We start from the raw sequence: 19,832 nt of genomic DNA on the forward strand, positions 1-19,832 counted from the left end.
ATATATAACTTGTAGGTAGGTAGCTCTGCAGACTGCAGCTGTTAGAATATATACAACTCAACTTGAAGTAATAGTTTAATAGTTTGGCGGTTGTTATGTCATATATAACTTGTAGGTAGGTAGCTCTGCAGCTGTTAGAAAATATACAACTGAACTTGAACTAATAGTTTAATAGTTTTGCGGTTGTTATCTAATATATAACTTGTAGGTAAGTAAGCAACCGTGACAGCCGTCAACGGTCAACAACTAGTATCAGCAGGCAGCACAGCAGTTAACTGCTTTTTTTAAAAAAAAAAAAAACTTTTACCTTTTTTTGCAAAACTTCTAATTGCAATCTGTTAATTAATTAATCTGCTAAAATACTTAAATGTATTAATGGTAAGCAACCGTGACAGCCGTCAACGGTCAACAACTAGTATCAGCAGGCAGCACAGCAGTTAACTGCTTTTTTTAAAAAAAACTTTTAACTTTTTTTGCAAAACTTCTATTTGCAATCTGCTAATTAATTAATCTGCTAAAATACTTAAATTTATTAATGCTAAGCAACCGTGACAGCCGTCAACGGTCAACAACTAGTATCAGCAGGCAGCACAGCAGTTAACTGGGTTTTTTTAAACAAAAATGTTTTTACTTTTTTTGCAAAACTTCTATTTGCAATCTGCTAATTAATTAATCTGCTAAAATACTTAAATGTATTAATGGTAAGCAACCGTGACAGCCGTCAAGGGTCAACAACTAGTATCAGCAGGCAGCACAGCAGTTAACTGCTTTTTTTAAAACAAAAACTTTTACCTTTTTTTGCAAAACTTCTAATTGCAATCTGCTAATTAATTAATCTGCTAAAATACTTAAATTTATTAATGGTAAGCAACCGTGACAGCCATCAACGGTCAACAACTAGTATCAGCAGGCAGCACAGCAGTTAACTGCTTTTTTAAAAAAAAAATTTTTTACTTTTTTTGCAAAACTTCTATTTGAAATCTGCTAATTAATTAATCTGCTAAAATACTTAAATTTATTACTGGCAAGCAACCGTGACAGCCGTCAACGGTCAACAACTAGTATCAGCAGGCAGCACAGCAGTTAACTGCTTTTTAAAAAAAATAAAAACTTTTTACTTATTTTGCAAAACTTCTAATTGCAATGAATCTGCATTAATTTATCTGCTAAAAAAATCTTATTTTATTATTCCCAAATTACTCCACTAAAGAACTACCTAAGTACTCCTAATCTGTCTGTCTGTATCTGTTTTTAGTAAATATAAAAATTAACTTTTTTTTTTTTCAGTGACACTAGACACTGTCTAACAGTCTAAGTCTACTCTCTCTGACTACTGTTCTAGTCTAAATAAACTTAAACTGTCTGACTCACTCTCTCCAACTCCAACTGTCTTCAACCAACTGGTCTGTAAAGTAAACTATTATTAACTTAACTATAACTAATAAGCTGCAGGCCTGCAGCAAAAAATATTAGGCTTTCAAATTCTCCCTACCCTCCCTGCCTACTATATCTCAGAGTGACTGAGTCTAATAATCTAATAAATTAATCTAGTATACTATTCTCACAGTCACAGACAGTCACTCAGGACAGCCTCAGCGCTCAGCCCTCAGGCAGCACTCAGCTGCAGTATGCAGTAATAACAACAACACAACACACAGACGTCTATGTCTGGAGATTGCAGCCAAGTGCAGCAACAAATTGGTGCCAAGCTGCCAACAACAATTATATAAAGAAGATAAAGATCGATGTGGGATTTGGTTTGAAAATTTAAGCCAGCAACAGTAAACAAGACTGCTCTCCTCAACGGCTATCTCCTCAATGAGACTTTTGCGCCATTGAGGAGGAGGAGCCTTGTGGGGGCCGTCACGTGGACGCAACAGCGTATCACAGTGAGGCTAGTAAGGCAGTGGGAGGAGGCATAGGCAGAGCACAGGCTGACCGCACACTTCAGCCTGTGCGATCAAGGCTCTATGGCAGTGACGGGTCTGGGAGGAGCTACGCCTGCACAGTGAAGCATAGATCACTGTGCAGGATAGGGGCTCTCTCTATTCGCACGTGCGATAGTTAGGTGTGTCCTGAGTCTGACTCCTGTGGGAGTGTGCACACACAGCAGCCTGCAGTGCCTGGGCTGGGAGGAGGAGACGGAGTGAGAGACTAGATGAGAAGCGTGACATCAGCTGTTGTCAGGCAGAGCCAAAATACTGTCTGCTGCTATGCTGTTGTGTCTGCCCAGTCCTAGCTCCCTCCTGTACAGTAAAAAGTAAATAATGCAGTACACGACTCAGAGACAGACATAGTAGGCTGCAGGGGGCAGTACTGTTGCTGGGGGATAATAATAAAATATTAATTTTTCAGATAGGATCATAGGAGGCTATTTGAAAAATTATATTTTATTAAACAAATATTTTTTTTTTTGGCTACTTTTTTTTTTAGCTGGTTCATTTTTTTTTTCCTCTTGCCCCCTGGCTGGGGGTTCACGTGCGAATGTGCACAAATGGAGGAGCCTCCACTGCTGCATACACTGACTGAAGATAGGATACACAGGAACAGCAGACGCAAGCTGGAAACAGGATACACAGGTACAGCAAGCACAGACAGGACACAGAATACAAGAGTACTGCAGATAAAGACTGGAGAAGGGATACACAGGTACAGCAAATACAGACTGGAGACAGGATACACAGGACCAGCTAGAGAAGGGTCAGGCAGGCCGAGTTCAGCAACAAAGAGAACAAAGATAAAAAAAAAAAATCACAAAAAGGAGTCAGAAGTCTAAGCTCAGGTCTGATAACAATTGGACAGCAGAAGTCAGCAGGCAGCAGATGAGGTCCAGGGATAAACCAATAGGTCAAAATCCAGGAGAGAGACAAAGGGATGGTGAGAGAGAGAGATATAAAGATATTTGGACTTGTCAATAATGACGAATAAGCACTACACACTACACTGGTTTAGATTTATTCTAATGATGTGTTAACACTTCTGTTCTATAAAAAAAAGTTACAAATTTACTAAAGTGTAATCATCAGAATATTCATTTATTATTACACATAAGTGTTTGGACATTAAAAAAAGAGATTAATTATGACATTACATGATATTTTGAAATTAATTTTTGAACATGTCATGAATTTATATTATTTGTGAAACAACCTGCATTAAAAACCTATTAGGCAGTTGTCACGTACTGAATCATTTTTTTACCTTGTTATACATTCACATACATTTTGCTTCTGTGCAGAAGTGGAGAAAACCGCAGTACCCCTTCCCACCTTAAAATGTCGGTTTCTTATAAATGTTTATTAAATGTGAGTATTAGGAAAGCATATTTTATGACCATTGTCACAGAAAAAAAAAAATATCTTATATTTAATTTGAAAGGCTAAGTTGATCAAATCATGGTACTTCTAATACAATTGAATGCCACTGAAAAGCCCAAAAACTTACAGAGTTTAAGAAAAAACTTTCACATGATAGACACTAATGTATTGGAATGAGGTTCAATTTGTGAAAAAGCACACAATAGATGGGATTTTTGAGTTTTGAAAGAGCTGTTATGATATAATCAGCTGGCATCTGTGCCTTCAGGTAAAGTTCCACTGAGTTATAAAATGACTCACACAGCTAGTTTATAAGTACCAGAATATGTCTTGAATAGTTTCATGCTGCATTTTGACCCTTCACAAAGAGCAAGTGATGGTCAGATAAACCAAAATATCTAGCATATGTACCTTTCCTTGGTTTCTGTTCTGCTAAAATTGTCTTTTATGAAAGACTTGTAGAAATTGAATGGCCAGGAAATTGGCATTTCATTCCTCTGAAAATAACTTTCTTATATGAAAATATTGAACCCTCTGAAGCAGAGCAGTTACAATATAGCTGAAAATCAAATTCCTTTAGAATGCAGTTGAGGAAATGGTACTACAAAATATAAAATCTTATACTTCCCAGCATCAGCTTGGTTCGTTGAGTTTTATTTTTTAATCATAAGAAATAATGTTCTTGCACAAACAACACTGTATTGTAATTTAGCATAATCATTATAATGCTTAAACTACACTATGGGGCCGATTTACCAAGCCCTGTATCGGCCCCAATGCCTCTTAAGACCGCTGCTCCTTAACTCGTCCACTTGACACCCCCTGCTAGCGGTGAATCTACAGGGGCAGCATTGCACAAGCAGTTCTCCAGAACTGCTTGTGCAATGTTAAATACCGACAGCGTATGCTGTCGGCATTCAGCAATGTCGGGCGGACATGTCCGACAGTTAGTAAATCGGCCCCTATATATGCATATATTTTTTCTAACTACGTATCAATAATATGTAATAAACCCAGACACCTAAAAACAATAAAATAATTTAGTGCATATTAAACATTGATCCAGCAAATAAATGAAAACATGCTGTAAATATCTGTCCAGTCTAAAGGGCAAGACAAAAAAATTGTATCAGAGAGAAAGAGATACAATCTTATTTAAACTAAAAATGTTGGATTATAGGTGTCTGTACATCACCTTACGGGGGGGAAATGTTTGAGTGCTAGAAGGGTGCACAAAGATAACTAACTATAGGTGACTAGAATAAAAAAATAAAGTTCTGTTTGTCTGATGCTGCAATTCTATTAAAAATGTAAATTATTGGAAAAAAAAGTTTTTGTTTTAAAAATACAATTCTATAGTTGGATAGTATTTTGTTAAATAAGATTGTTGCCATCACTAATTTAATGTACATCTTGATACAATGTAATAATAGTAACCCAGAGATAAACATATAGCCAAGGTAAGGTTAATTTCTGTGAAGGTTATCAATAGAGCCGTTACACAACTAAAAAATATTTGTAAAAACATAAAAATGTTTGGAAAAAAATCAAGTCTGCTAAATAGGTATGAATACACAATATAATGAATAATTTATTATTATTATTATTATTATTATTATTTTAGTCGCTACAAAACATCTCCATTTTGCAGTTAACCCAATTTCTAAAGATCACAGTCTTATTTCTTTAGATGTCAAGCAGAACTTAGCTACCATATCTGAATGTTGGATAAGAAGTATGAATAGGTATGGTGCGATGATTTTGAGGTCCTTAATTGATTCATACCTTATATATCTCTACATATTAATATGGAGAAGTAGAGTTTTCCAACTTTAAAGAATACACATGCGACTCTAGCATATTTTTATTTTAAACAAAATGATAAACTGTACCTTACTATGGGGCATAATGACAATAAAATGCAAATTGGCAGTTGTTTAATATGGAAATTATTATACTACTTATTACAAACAATTGTAATATATAGATAGATGATTAATAGATAGTTAGATATATAGATAGAAAGATATTTAGCGCTGCGGAATATGTTGGCGCTCTACAAATAACCGATAATAATAATAATCGATAGATAGTGTGTGTGTGTGTGTACAATTATTGTATGAAACCAAGGTTTTTAGCTTTTGTCTTCTTCCTAAAAGCACTATGTTCCAAATTCAAATTAAATCTTTATTTTCTTTAAACACTAAAAGAAAACATGAGTTAGAAAATGTCAATGCAACATAATAAATTATTATGGTAATAGCTTTTAATGAAAATCAAATTAATAAGCTTAACAGTAGTGTTTCATGTTTTGCAATATTGTAAACCATTCTTCAAAAGGTTGCCAACCCAGAGGGATATATTTCAAGGTTAAGAAAGCATTGTGGTATAAATTATTTTTCAATCAGTCATACCATACATCAAGTGGAGTTGATAATTTAGGTATATTTCCTAAGAAATAGAATTTTCACAGCTCATGGGACATGACTTTTCACAAAAACATATTTTATGATATATTATGATTGGAAACTGAATAAACCAACAAATAGCCATTGAAAACATTCAAAATAGTTACTTTGTGATCAGTTAGTAGGTTCTAGTGCTGTTGACAAATAAACAATAATAATTAATTATATATAACCAGTTTTTAGGAGAATAAGGCCTAGATTTGGAGTTTGGCGTTAGCCGTGAAAACCAGCGTTAGAGGCTCCTAACGCTGGTTTTAGGCTACCTCCGGTATTTGGAGTCACTCAAAAAAGGGTCTAACGCTCACTTTTCAGCAGCAACTTTTCCATACCGCAGATCCCCTTACGTAAATTGCGTATCCTATCTTTTCAATGGGATCTTTCTAACTCCGGTATTTAGAGTCGTGTCTGAAGTGAGCGTTAGACATCTAACGACAAAAGTCCAGCCGCAGGAAAAAAGTCAGTAGTGCTTTCTGGGCTAACGCCGGTTTCAGATTGAGCTCGCATTCTATTGGCTGTTCCGATCAGCAAATAGAATGCAAGCTCAATCTGACTGGCTGATCGGATCAGCCAATCGGATTGAACTTGATTCTGATTGGCTGACTCCATCAGCCAATCAGAATATTCCTACCTTAATTCCGATTGGCTGATAGAATCCTATCAGCCAATCGGAATTCGAGGGACGCCATCTTGGATGACGTCATTTAAAGGAACCGTCATTCGTCGTTCAGTCGTCGGCCAGGATGGATGTTCCGCGTCGGAGGTCTTCAGGATCCTGCCGCTCCGCTCCGGATGGATGACCATAGAAGATCCCGCTTGGATGAAGACTTCAATCGGATGGAAGACCTCTTCTGCCCCGCTTGGATGAAGACTTCAGCCGGATCATGGACCTCTTCAGCCCCCCGCTTGGGCTTGGATCAGGACATCGGAGGAGCTCTTCTGGACAGATCGTTGAACCCGGTGAGGTGAAGACAAGGTAGGAAGATCTTCAGGGGCTTAGTGTTAGGTTTATTTAAGGGGGTTTGGGTTAGATTAGGGGTATGTGGGTGGTGGGTTGTAATGTTGGGGGGCTTGGGTATTGTATGTTTTTTTTTACAGGCAAAAGAGCTGAACTTCTTGGGGCATGCCCCGCAAAGGGCCCTGTTCAGGGCTGGTAAGGTAAAAGAGCTTTGAACTTTAGTAATTTAGAATAGGGTAGGGCATTTTTTTATTTTGGGGGGCTTTGTTATTTTATTAGGGGGCTTAGAGTAGGTGTAATTAGTTTAAAATTGTTGTAATATTTTTATTATGTTTGTAAATATTTTTTTATTTTTTGTAACTTAGTTCTTTTTTATTTTTTGTACTTTATCTAGTTTATTTAATTGTATTTATTTGTAGGAATTGTATTTAATTAATTTATTGATAGTGTAGTGTTAGGTTAATTGTAGGTAATTGTAGGTAGTTTATTTAATTAATTTATTGATAGTGTAGTGTTAGGTTTAATTGTAACTTAGGTTAGGATTTATTTTACAGGTAATTTTGTAATTATTTTAACTATTGTAGCTATTAAATAGTTCTTAACTATTTAATAGCTATTGTACCTGGTTAAAATAAATACAAAGTTACCTGTAAAATAAATATAAATCCTAAAATAGCTATAATATAATTATAATTTATATTGTAGCTATATTAGGATTTATTTTACAGGTAAGTATTTAGCTTTAAATAGGAATAATTTATTTAATAAGAGTTAATTAATTTCGTTAGATGTAAATTATATTTAATTTAGGGGGGTGTTAGTGTTAGGGTTAGACTTAGCTTTAGGGGTTAATACATTTATTAGAATAGCGGTGAGCTCCAGTCGGCAGATTAGGGGTTAATGTTTGAAGTTAGGTGTCGGCGATGTTAGGGAGGGCAGATTAGGGGTTAATACTATTTATTATAGGGTTAGTGAGGCGGATTAGGGGTTAATAACTTTATAATAATAGCGGTGCGGTCCGCTCGGCAGATTAGGGGTTAATAAGTGTAGGCAGGTGGAGGCGACGTTGTGGGGGGCAGATTAGGGGTTAATAAATATAATTTAGGGGTCGGCGATGTTAGGGCAGCAGATTAGGGGTACATAGGGATAATGTAAGTAGCGGTGGTTTACGGAGCGGCAGATTAGGGGTTAATAATAATATGCAGGGGTCATCGATAGCGGGGGCGGCAGAATAGGGGTTAATAAGTGTAAGGTTAGGGGTGTTTAGACTCGGGGTACATGTTAGAGTGTTAGGTGCAGACGTAGGAAGTGTTTCTGCATAGCAAACAATGGGGCTGCGTTAGGAGCTGAACGCGGCTTTTTTGCAGGTGTTAGGTTTTTTTTCAGCTCAAACAGCCCCATTGTTTTCTATGGGAGAATCGTGCACGAGCACGTTTTTGAGGCTGGCCGCTTGCGTAAGCAACTCTGGTATCGAGAGTTGAAGCTGCGTTAAATATGCTCTACGCTCCTTTTTTGGAGCCTAACGCAGCCTTTATGTGGACTCTCAATACCAGAGTTATTTTTATGGTGCGGCCAGAAAAAAGCCGGCGTTAGCTACGCGGGTCTTTACCAACAAAACTCCAAATCTAGGCCTAAGTGTTTTATCTATATATCTCAATTTATCTTTACTTTATTATGGTGCACACCCTCAATAAATATTATAACAGCACAAAAAAAATCACAATTTGTACCACAATTAATATACCCTGATAGTAAATGAGAACAGCACCCTTTCAGTTTATCAAAAGTATTTATTCAAAAATATCAATCTTAAAAATAGTTTTATCCCTTTTTTTACCCAATCACAATAAGGCCATGCATAAAACAAATTACTGCTTAAAGGGACAGTCTAGTCTAAAATAAACAATCATGATTCAGATAAAGAATGCAATTTTAAAAAAAATTTCAATTGACTTTTATCACCAATTTTGCTTTGTTCTCTAGGGCCTAGATTTGGAGTTTAGCGGTAGCCGTGAAAACCAGCGTTAGAGGCTCCTAACGCTGGTTTTAGGCTACCTCCGGTATTTGGAGTCACTCAAAAAAGGGTCTAACGCTCACTTTTCAGCCGCAACTTTTCCATACCGCAGATCCCCTTACGTAAATTGCGTATCCTATCTTTTCAATGGGATTTTTCTAACTCCGGTATTTAGAGTCGTGTCTGAAGTGAGCGTTAGAATTCTAACGACAAAACTCCAGCCGCAGAAAAAAGTCAGTAGTTAAGAGCTTTCTGGGCTAACGCCGGTTTATAAAGCTCTTAACTACTGTACTCTAAAGTACACTAACACCCATAAACTACCTATGTACCCCTAAACTGAGGTCCCCCCACATCGCCGCAACTCGATTAAATTTTTTTAACCCCTAATCTGCCGACCGCCACCTACGTTATACTTATGTACCCCTAATCTGCTGCCCCTAACACTGCCGACCCCTATATTATATTTATTAACCCCTAATCTGCCCCCCACAACGTCGCCGCCAGCTACCTACACTTATTAACCCCTAATCTGCCGTCCGCACGCCGCCGCCAGCTACATTATCCCTATGTACCCCTAATCTGCTGCCCTAACATCGCCGACCCCTATATTATATTTATTAACCCCTAACCTGCCCCCCACAACGTCGCCGCCACCTACCTACAATAATTAACCCCTAATCTGCCGACCGCAAAGAGCCGCCAGCTACATTATAGCTATGTACCCCTAATCTGCTGCCCCTAACACCGCTGACCCCTATATTATATTTATTAACCCCTAACCTGCCCTCTCTAACATCGCCGACACCTAACTTCAATTATTAACCCCTAATCTGCTGATCGGAACAGCCAATAGAATGCGAGCTCAATCTGATTGGCTGATTGGATCAGCCAATCGGATTGAACTTGATTCTGATTGGCTGATTCCATCAGCCAATCAGAATATTCCTACCTTAATTCCGATTGGCTGATAGAATCCTATCAGCCAATCGGAATTCGAGGGACGCCAGCTTGGATGACGTCCCTTAAAGGAACCGTCATTCTTCAGTTGGACGTCGCCGGATGAAGATGGGTCCGCGGTGGAGGTCTTCAGGATGGAGCCGGTCCTCATCGGATGAAGATAGAAGATGCCGCTTGGAAGAAGATGGTTGCCGGTCCGGATCTACTCTTCTTCCCGGATAGGATGAAGACTTTGGACCCTCTTCTGGACTTCTTCAGTGGATGTCTAGCCCTCGCTTGGGTTGGATGAAGATATCGGAGCCAGGACGGATCGGTGTGATACCCGGTGAGGTGAAGACAAGGTAGGATGATCTTCAGGGGCTTAGTGTTAGGTTTATTTAAGGGGGGTTTGGGTTAGATTAGGGGTATGTGGGTGGTGGGTTGTAATGTTGGGGGGGGGGTATTGTATGTTTTTTTTTTACAGGCTGAGCTTCTTGGGGCATGCCCCGCAAAGGGCCCTGTTCAGGGCTGGTAAGGTAAAAGAGCTTTGAACTTTAGTAATTTAGAATAGGGTAGGGCATTTTTTATTTTGGGGGTCTTTGTTATTTTATTAGGGGGCTTAGAGTAGGTGTAATTAGTTTAAAATTGTTGTAAGATTTTCCTTATGTTTGTAAATATTTTTTTATTTTTTGTAACTTAGTTCTTTTTTATTTTTTGTACTTTAGTTAGTTTATTTCATTGTAGTTATTTGTAGATATTGTATTTAATTAATGTATTGATAGTGTAGTGTTAGGTTTAATTGTAGGTAATTGTAGATATTTTATTTAATTAATTTAATGATAGTGTAGTGTTAGGTTTAATTGTAACTTATGTTAGGATTTATTTTACAGGTAATTTTGTTATTATTTTAACTAGGTAACTATTAAATAGTTCTTAACTATTTAATAGCTATTGTACCTGGTTAAAATAATTACAAAGTTACCTGTAAAATAAATATTAATCCTAAAATAGCTATAATATAATTATAATTTATAGTGTAGCTATATTAGGATTTATTTTACAGGTAAGTATTTAGCTTTAAATAGGAATAATTTATTAAGAGATAATTAATTTCGTTAGATGTAAATTATATTTAATTTAGGGGGGTGTTAGTGTTAGGGTTAGACTTAGCTTTAGGGGTTAATACATTTATTAGAATAGCGGTGAGCTCCAGTCGGCAGATTAGGGGTTAATAATTGAAGTTAGGTGTCGGCGATGTTAGGGAGGGCAGATTAGGGGTTAATACTATTTATTATAGGGTTAGTGAGGCGGATTAGGGGTTAATAACTTTATTATAGTAGCGCTCAGGTCCGCTCGGCAGATTAGGGGTTAATAAGTGTAGGCAGGTGGAGGCGACATTGTGGGGGGCAGATTAGGGGTTAATAAATATAATATAGGGGTCGGCGATGTTAGGGCAGCAGATTAGGGGTACATAGGGATAATGTAAGTAGCGGCGGTTTACGGAGTGGCAGATTAGGGGTTAATAATAATATGCAGGTGTCAGCGATAGCGGGGGCGGCAGATTAGGGGTTAATAAGTGTAAGGCTAGGGGTGTTTAGACTCGGGGTACATGTTAGGGTGTTAGGTGCAGACGTAGGAAGTGTTTCCGCATAGCAAACAATGGGGCTGTGTTAGGAGCTGAACGCGGCTTTTTTGCAGGTGTTAGGTTTTTTTTCAGCTCAAACAGCCCCATTGTTTCCTATGGGGGAATCGTGCACGAGCACGTTTTTGAGGCTGGCCGCGTCCGTAAGCAACTCTGGTATCGAGAGTTGAAGCTGCGTTAAATATGCTCTACGCTCCTTTTTTGGAGCCTAACGCAGCCTTTATGTGGACTCTCAATACCAGAGTTATTTTTATGGTGCGGCCAGAAAAAAGCCGGCGTTAGCTTTTCGGGTCGTTACCGACAAAACTCTAAATCTAGCCGTAGGTATTCTTAGTTGAAAGCTAAACCTAGGAGGTTCATATGCAAATTTCTAAGCCCTTGAAGGCCGCCTCTTCTCTTAGGGCATTTGGACAGTTTTTCACCACTAGAGGGTGTTAGTTCATGTGTGCATATAGATAACACTGTGCTCACGCATGTGAAGTCCAGGTGAGCCAGCTCTGATTGGCTAAAATGGATGTCTGTAAAAAAAACTGAAATAAGGGGGCAGTTTCCAAAGGTTTAGATACAAGGTTATCACAGAGGTAAAAGTTGTATTTATATAACAGTGTTGGTTATGCAAAACTAGGGAATGGGTAATAAAGGGAATATCTATCTTTTTAAACAATACAAATTCTGGTGTAGAATGTCCTTTTAAATAACATGACTGCAAATATAAAAGTCATAAGAGTTTAATAAAGCAAACAAACTATCATATAAGTACATCTTAGGTACCACAACACACCTGAATATAGAACCCACCAAAATCTGCATGAGTATTGTGTAGGAGATACCATGCAGTCTAAGAAACAGATTAAATATGGCAAGAAACTTGTATTATTATTCTCTTCAAACCTGCAACACCCAACATAGGCAGGAAATTAAGATATATCTCCAAATAATTGGTTATATTTGATTGATTTAGGGGTTATTTATGGTTTTTCCTATATCCTCCTACTCTTTAGTACTGAGATATTTAAAACATTTAGATATAAAATCTGCTTGCAAATTGAGGAATCCAGTAATAGTTCCCCCTTTTTGGTCCCAAAATGGCATTTGCATTATTTAGATTAACAATCTGTATAACTGTATTTTTAAATGTATTTATGTTGTGTTTTGTGCAACTTTTTTAATGGACTACCTTTTACGCGAGGGGTTCAGTCATGCTCTTGCAATCGCGTTTACTTTTAACTTGAAACACACTTGCTAGTTCCGACGCCTGCAAAAAGCTGATATAGCTCACACACACCAGTTAGTGCGGAACTTGTAAACTAGCCTTTATTAGAAGAAAATTAAATAGAAGGGTGCTGTCCGGTGATTCTAGTGAGGAGAGTGTCACTATTTTTCCTAAAAACTCATTTTAGACCAAAATCCCAATTTATACTATCAATTGCTCAAGTACCCTCAGTGAAAGCATAATTTATACTATCAATTGCTCAAGTACCCTCAGTGAAAGCATTTGTAAAAGCAGTAAAGAAAGATATAGAAAGAATTGTCTTCACAGGCATTTTTGATGATAATCTAACAAAACTTTATATGAGAGGATTTTTTTTTTTTTTAATTTTTTTTTTTAAATCTCCAGAATGCACCTAATCTGGTAATTTGTAATAAATAATGCCAATAATGGTGGCAACTTGGTCCTAATGAACAAGAACCAATAAAACAAATTCAATCTGAACTTTCTTAGATCTTAAATTTAAAGAACTGAGATACCTGTTTTCTGACCATCAAATTGCATAAAAATGTATTAAATGCTCCAGGAAGGACTATAATTGCAGGGATTGCTAGTATGACTGTAAGAATTGGTCTACAATCCTATCTCCAAGACACTACTGATCTTCTCAGAAAATTGGATGGAGTTAATATTTCAGAATCTAAAGTACTAGTATCACTAGATCTAGAAAGCTTGTACTCATCAATTTCACACAAAGGGATAGATAACAAGAGGAGCACTATTTTGCTCTCCAGCTGGCACATTAACTTCGCTAGACGGAGGCTTTTTGCGCAAGTCGGGTTGCGCCTGTATTACAAGTTGAAAGTAAAAGTTAGCATGAGAGCGAAAACCCAAGACGCTCAAAAAGTTGAACTTCAATTATCGCAACTACTTTAACGTATTCTCCCATAGACTTCAATGGAGTATGAAAACTGGAAAAAAACTACAATCCATACTCATGTGCTAACCCGACATGCATTAATTCAATAACGCTAAACCTGACAGGAATTATGAATATTTCACATTTGAATGTTCCTCACATAAAAGAATATGTGGTATTTATTCATAAATAAATATTATTATTTTTTAATTAAAACAAGCTTTATTGAAATTAGAGACATAACCTAATAAAACATTATGCGTGACACAATCCTATAGTGCAATTTGGATTTTACAATATCTGTTCCATAACAATGGGTAATGATATTCTTTAGACATAAGATTATTAAATTCGAACATAAATCTCTATTTAAGGGAGAGAGAAAAATATAAAGTCCAGAATTATGAGCTTGTTATAGAGATTTTGCAATATTAAAACATATTAAATTGGTAATGACATTGACCGGTAAATAATAGAATAGAGAACAACCCTTGTCCAGAATTCTGTAGATAATCAACTTAGAGAAAGTAAAAGGGGAAGTGGGTAACCCAATGTGGGGATGGTGGGTAGAGGATGGGGATCTTTAGTTAGCAGGGATGAAGACAGAGAAAAAGAGGACAAAATGGGAAAAAGGAAGATCCGCTGATACAGTTATAGCTCCTTGCCCTCCCATGTACATAACATCATTTCATGCATCACTATCCTACCAGTCTTCTCCAGCAGAAGCAGGTCTCCAACCCTGGCCTTCCACTCACACAGACTTGGGATTTGCTGTGATTTCCAAAACTTAGGGATGAGTCCCTTGGCCTCATTTAGCATCAAGAGGAACAGTCGGTATTTGACTTCACCCAATATTTTGAGAAGTCCATGATATATCAGATAGTTCGGATTGGGAGGACGAATGATCCTTAACACTCTACTCATTTCTACAAATGCCGCTTCCCAAAATGGTCGAATCAGTGGACATGTTCACCAGATATGGAGTATGGATCCCTCCTCTTCACAGCCTCTCCAGCAATCCCCACAAGCATGAGGAAACATATGCTTTAACCACTTTAACCACTCAAATACCACTGACTCAAACATTTATAATGTATTTCTTACATTTTAGCAGAAACTGATGTTTTTTTAGATTTTTCAAAGATCTTGAGCCATTCTTTAATGTCAAGTTCCACTCCCAGATCTTTTTGCCAGGCCTTTGTATATGATGGTAAAACTGATTCATTCTCTGAGAGCAGAAGTCGGTAGATGAGTGAGAACATATTGTAGTCCCACTCTGCTAGTTCCTCTTGATTTTTAATTTTGCCCTGATTCGAGGCATTTGTTATAGAAGAGTCTGAAAGGGGGTATAAATGTCCAGGAATAAGTTGCTTATATTCTATTCCTATATTCGGATTTTCACGAACTGGAGTAACGGGTGAAATACTGGTGGAAACATAGCTTTTCATCTGGATCAGCTTAACCCAAGTTGAAAACACGTCCTCAATCAATGGGTACTGCTTTATTTGTTGCGATCTATGCTCTGTTGTGATCCAAGCCAAGGATCCCACATTGCCCCTCTGGAGTATCTCATTGTCAAGCTGTATGCAGGCCTTATTAGACAGGCAGTGACACCACTCCACAAGTCTCTGCAAGCCAATAGCTTTGCGTTATTCCTCCAAACTAGGAACTCCAGCTCCTCTTCTTTCTCTTGGAAGATAGATGGTTGCCATTCCATACATACTCCTCAATTGCTCTCTGCATCTGGTGTAGTAGGTGTGTGGCCGTAGCTATAGGGATAGTTTGTAAAACATATAGTACTCTGGGAAGTATATTCATTTTTATTATGGAGATTCTCCCTAACCAGGATATGTTTTTGTTTTTCCAATTACTCAGATCTCATAGGATTTCATCTTTAATACGCTTATAATTTTGCAGTACTAGATCTTTTATATTGGGCATGAGGGTAATACTCAGATATTTAAGGGGGCTATTTTAATAGGACAATTAAGGCGGAGGGTATCAAAGGTCCTAGGGTGTTCTGTTATGTTCAAGTTGGAAGTTGGAAATTGCTCCATAATCTGCAAATTTAGTTATAGCAGCCTGAAGAGATGGAATAGTGTTGGATATCATTAGAAGGATATCATTGGCGTACATCACCAGCTTATGTTCTGTTTTCCCAACTGTGATACCCTTTATTCTTTGGTTCGCTCTAGATTTACAGGCAAACAGAAGTGGAGATAAGGGACAACCCTGCCTAGTTCCGTTATTAATTGTAAACTCCCTAGAAAGCATCCCATTGACCCTCACTTTAGTGTTGGGTGTAGAGTATAGCGAGAACACACAATTTACAAAGTTAGGTCCAAATCCCAATTTGTTCAGAGTGAGGCGCATAAATGACCAGTTGAGCTGGTCAAACACTTTCTCTGCATCTGTAGAGACCAGTGCTAAGGGGATAGATTTGTTATGGGCATGAGAAATCAGCTGGATCACTTTCGGTGTGTTATCACGTGCCTCTCTAGCAGGGATAAAACCCACCTTATTGGTGGAGACCAGTCGGGCAAGAACCTATTCAGTCTACTGGCTAATACCTTGGCTAAGATTTTCACATCTGAGATAAGCAAATAGGTCTATAACTCTCAGGTTTTTCAGTGGGTTTATCCAGCTTAGGGATAACCATTATATGGGCTTGTAACATCGTATTAGGGAGAGATGGAGTCTCAGCTAGTTGATTAAAGATGAGGAGCAATTGTGGTGCTAGAATTTCGGAGAAGGACTTATAGTATTTAGCTCCAAAACCATCTGGTCCTGGGCTTTTACCCACTGCTATCTCTTTAATTGCTGATAAGATCTCAGTTAGCGTAATGGATGACTCCAAAAAATCTCTATCTTCCCTTGACAGCGCTGGCATAGAGACACTAGATAGATAGTTTAATATTTCCTGCTCTGATGGAGACTGTTGGTCTTCTCCCACCTCTCCCCGGCCAGGTGAGTGTATGTTGTATAAAGATTTATAAAAATCTCCAAACACTTCTGCTAAGGACGCACCAAACATTTGGTTGGTCCCCTGGCTATCAAGAATTTCGTACACATAGGTAAATAAATATTTTTTTATATATCTGATGATTTTTGGTAAAATATATATATATATATATATATATATATATATATATAATCTTCACAAATTGGAACACACTCTCCTGTCGTGTATTCAATCACCTTTAATAAAGTGTCACACGTAAACATTTTCGGGTCTTACACCGTCATCAGACAAAACGTTTAAGTGTAACACTTTATTAAAGCTGATTGAATACAAGACCGGAGAGTGCGCTCCAGTTTGTGAAGATTATGCTATTATTGGAAGTACACTCCACCATGTACCTTATTCAGTAAGTGAGTGCCATGCTCTCCATGGGACTTTATATAAACAGTAAATACATAGGTAAAACTATTATTAAATATTAATATTGATTAAAAATGCTTTTACATGTTTTGAGGTATTTGACTGCAAAGTGCTTTAATGCACATATATATGTATATATGTGTGTAAAATGTATTTATGTGTTTATATATGTAAATACATAGAGTATCCCACAAAAGTGAGTACACCCCTCACATTTTTCTAAATATTTTATTATATTTTTTCATGTGACAATACTGAAGAAATGACACTTTGCTACAATGTAAAGTAGTGAGTGTACAGCCTGTATAACAGTGTAAATTTGCTGTCCACTCAAAATAACTCAACACATAGCCATTAATGTCTAAACCATTGGCAACAAAAGTGAGTACATCCCTAAGTGGAAATGTCTGGGCCTGAAGGAGTGCTGCCGGCACTGGGGAGCTACAGTTCATTGAGAGAACCATGAATGCCAACATGTACTGTGACATACTGAAGCAGAGCATGATTCCCTCCCTTCAGAGACTGGGCCACAGGGCAGTATTCCAACATGATAACGACCCCAAACACACCTCCAAGGTGACCACTGCATTGCTAAAGAAGCTGAGGGTAAATGTGATGGACTGGCCAAGCATGTCTCCAGACCTAAACCATATTGAGCATCTGTGGTGCATCCTCAAATGAAAGGTGGGGGAGTGCAAGGTCTCTAACATCCACCAGCTCCGTAATGTCGTCATGGAGGAGTAATAGAGGACTCCAGTGGCAATCTGTGAAGCTCTGGTGAACTCCATGCCTAAGAGGGTTAAGGCAGTGCTGGAAAATAATGGTGGCCACACAAAATATTGACACTTTGGGCCCAATTTGGATATTTCCATTTAGGGGTGTACTCACTTTTGTTGCCAACAGTTTAGACATTAATGGCTGTGTGTTGAGTTATTTTGAGGGGACAGCACATGTACACTGTTATACAGGCTGTAAACTCACTACTTTACATTGTAGCAAAGTGTCATTTCTTCAGTGTTGTCACATGAAAAGATAAAATAAAATGTTTACAAAAATGTGAGGGGTGTACTCAAAAAATTGGTATTTAACTAAAACAATATTTCGTTAACAATTTAAATAAATCAGAATAATACAAAAAAAAGAATAAAATTAAACTGGCATGTCACTCTATATAATTGTCAATACCATTCTCCATCTACCACAACACACATACAGTGGCACCACACCGGCAGCCTTTTCTATAATTGCAATGTGTGACAAAAAACCTTGTTTATGTCTCTGTACTTATAGCAGCAGAAAAGGTGGTGCTGTGCAGTTATGCAATATACTGAACAAAATAGAGAGGAAGAGACCTCCCTAAAGACTGCACATATAGCACTCTGAGCCTGGACTTATAGTGGAGAAATTGGGAATATTAAAATATAACCTTTATTATATACGTTAAAAAATACACACTCAATTAAAAACAACCTAAGAATTGAAGGCCTATTCCTTGATCCTGTGTAAGCCTTTGATATATCTAAAGTATTTAGAAGGAAATTGTGTAGGCGGGAAGTAATACGTAAGACCACTGTACAATAAATTTCTAAGTGGTATATAGAATTAATATTCCTAAATCACATATAGGTTCTGTGAGTATCTTAGTAGGCTGAAACTCTATCCTAAAATTTATTGGAGTTGGATTTAATGCTAATAGCACTCAATAAACAAAAATAAATATAAAAAGCATAAATTGTTTAAATATTAGATATCTCTTTATTAGTGTGTAGCTTCACTTGTGTTTTGAACTTAAGTATAGGGTAATATAATTTTCAATATATTCAGATTACACGGGACAAATTGTGAATCTGTTAGTACTGTTTATCCCCTTGGAATTCAATTGGATGATGTGAATCTGCTATGGTCAGATAGTATCCATTTTACCTCTTATTTGTTATTAAAATATTTGTTCAAACATCGTTTAGTAATGTAGTCCAAGTGACCTATTTTAACACATTAACATTCTCAGTATATCATATTAACAGTTTATCACTATATTAGGTATGTTGTCTGTATCTGGGATAATATATATCCTTTGACTAGATTAAATATAGTGACTTGTTAATTACTGTCATACATGTAACAGTAAAGTTGTTACATTGTTGTCTATGTACAACACTCAATAAGGAATATCTATTGTGTAAAATTATTTAAAGAGTATTCCTTCTATTAAACTTATACATATGATATGAGTGTGCACATATAAACACTTAGATGTGATAGATCACTTTCATTGAACAACTATGCTGGAAAAAATCTTCCGGTGTATCTCCGGTCACTATTTCAAGCTATAGTGATATTATAATATCATTGCCCCATCAGCTATAGTTATTTTGTTAGTTCACTCTTGAAAACATAATACATGTGATTCAATTTTGTGCTAAAGCAACAGACACTAGAAGGTTAACCGTTTAAATGATTCCTTCTCATAGGGAGTATAACTTATTATACATATAACCCCCTAGTGCGGTATCCTAAAAATTGTTTCTTTCCGGATAGCTAGTTGTCAGTTAACTATGATTTAAGTCTGACGATAACCAAGTAACAATGTTAAATGTGACTGTTAGTCATTCATTTAAGCTAGGTATTGTTTTAAATTCTAAGCCCGCCTAAACAGGCCAACAATCTTAGGTAAATTTTAAAAAATGAATAGAGCTCCCATACGCTCTATAACCCCCTGACCGGTTTCGCCCGTATAGGGCTTTTTCAAAGGCGGCGATCCGCCGGAAGTTTCACGCTATAATCGGGTTGAGGACCCGGTCCCAATGATATCTCCAATTTTCATTGGATGGTCTAGCTGTCAATCAAGACAGTTCTTCCAATCAAAATTATTCTATGTTGGGAATAGTAATTAGAGCTCCGTGATTACGATCTTGTATTAGATACTGACTACTACTTATTTGGAGTGTAGAATAGAAAAGGAAAACGTAGGAATTATGATCTTATGCTA

Source organism: Bombina bombina, chromosome 2, assembly GCF_027579735.1.
Source record: "Bombina bombina isolate aBomBom1 chromosome 2, aBomBom1.pri, whole genome shotgun sequence".
NCBI classification, from domain to species: Eukaryota; Metazoa; Chordata; class Amphibia; order Anura; family Bombinatoridae; genus Bombina; species Bombina bombina.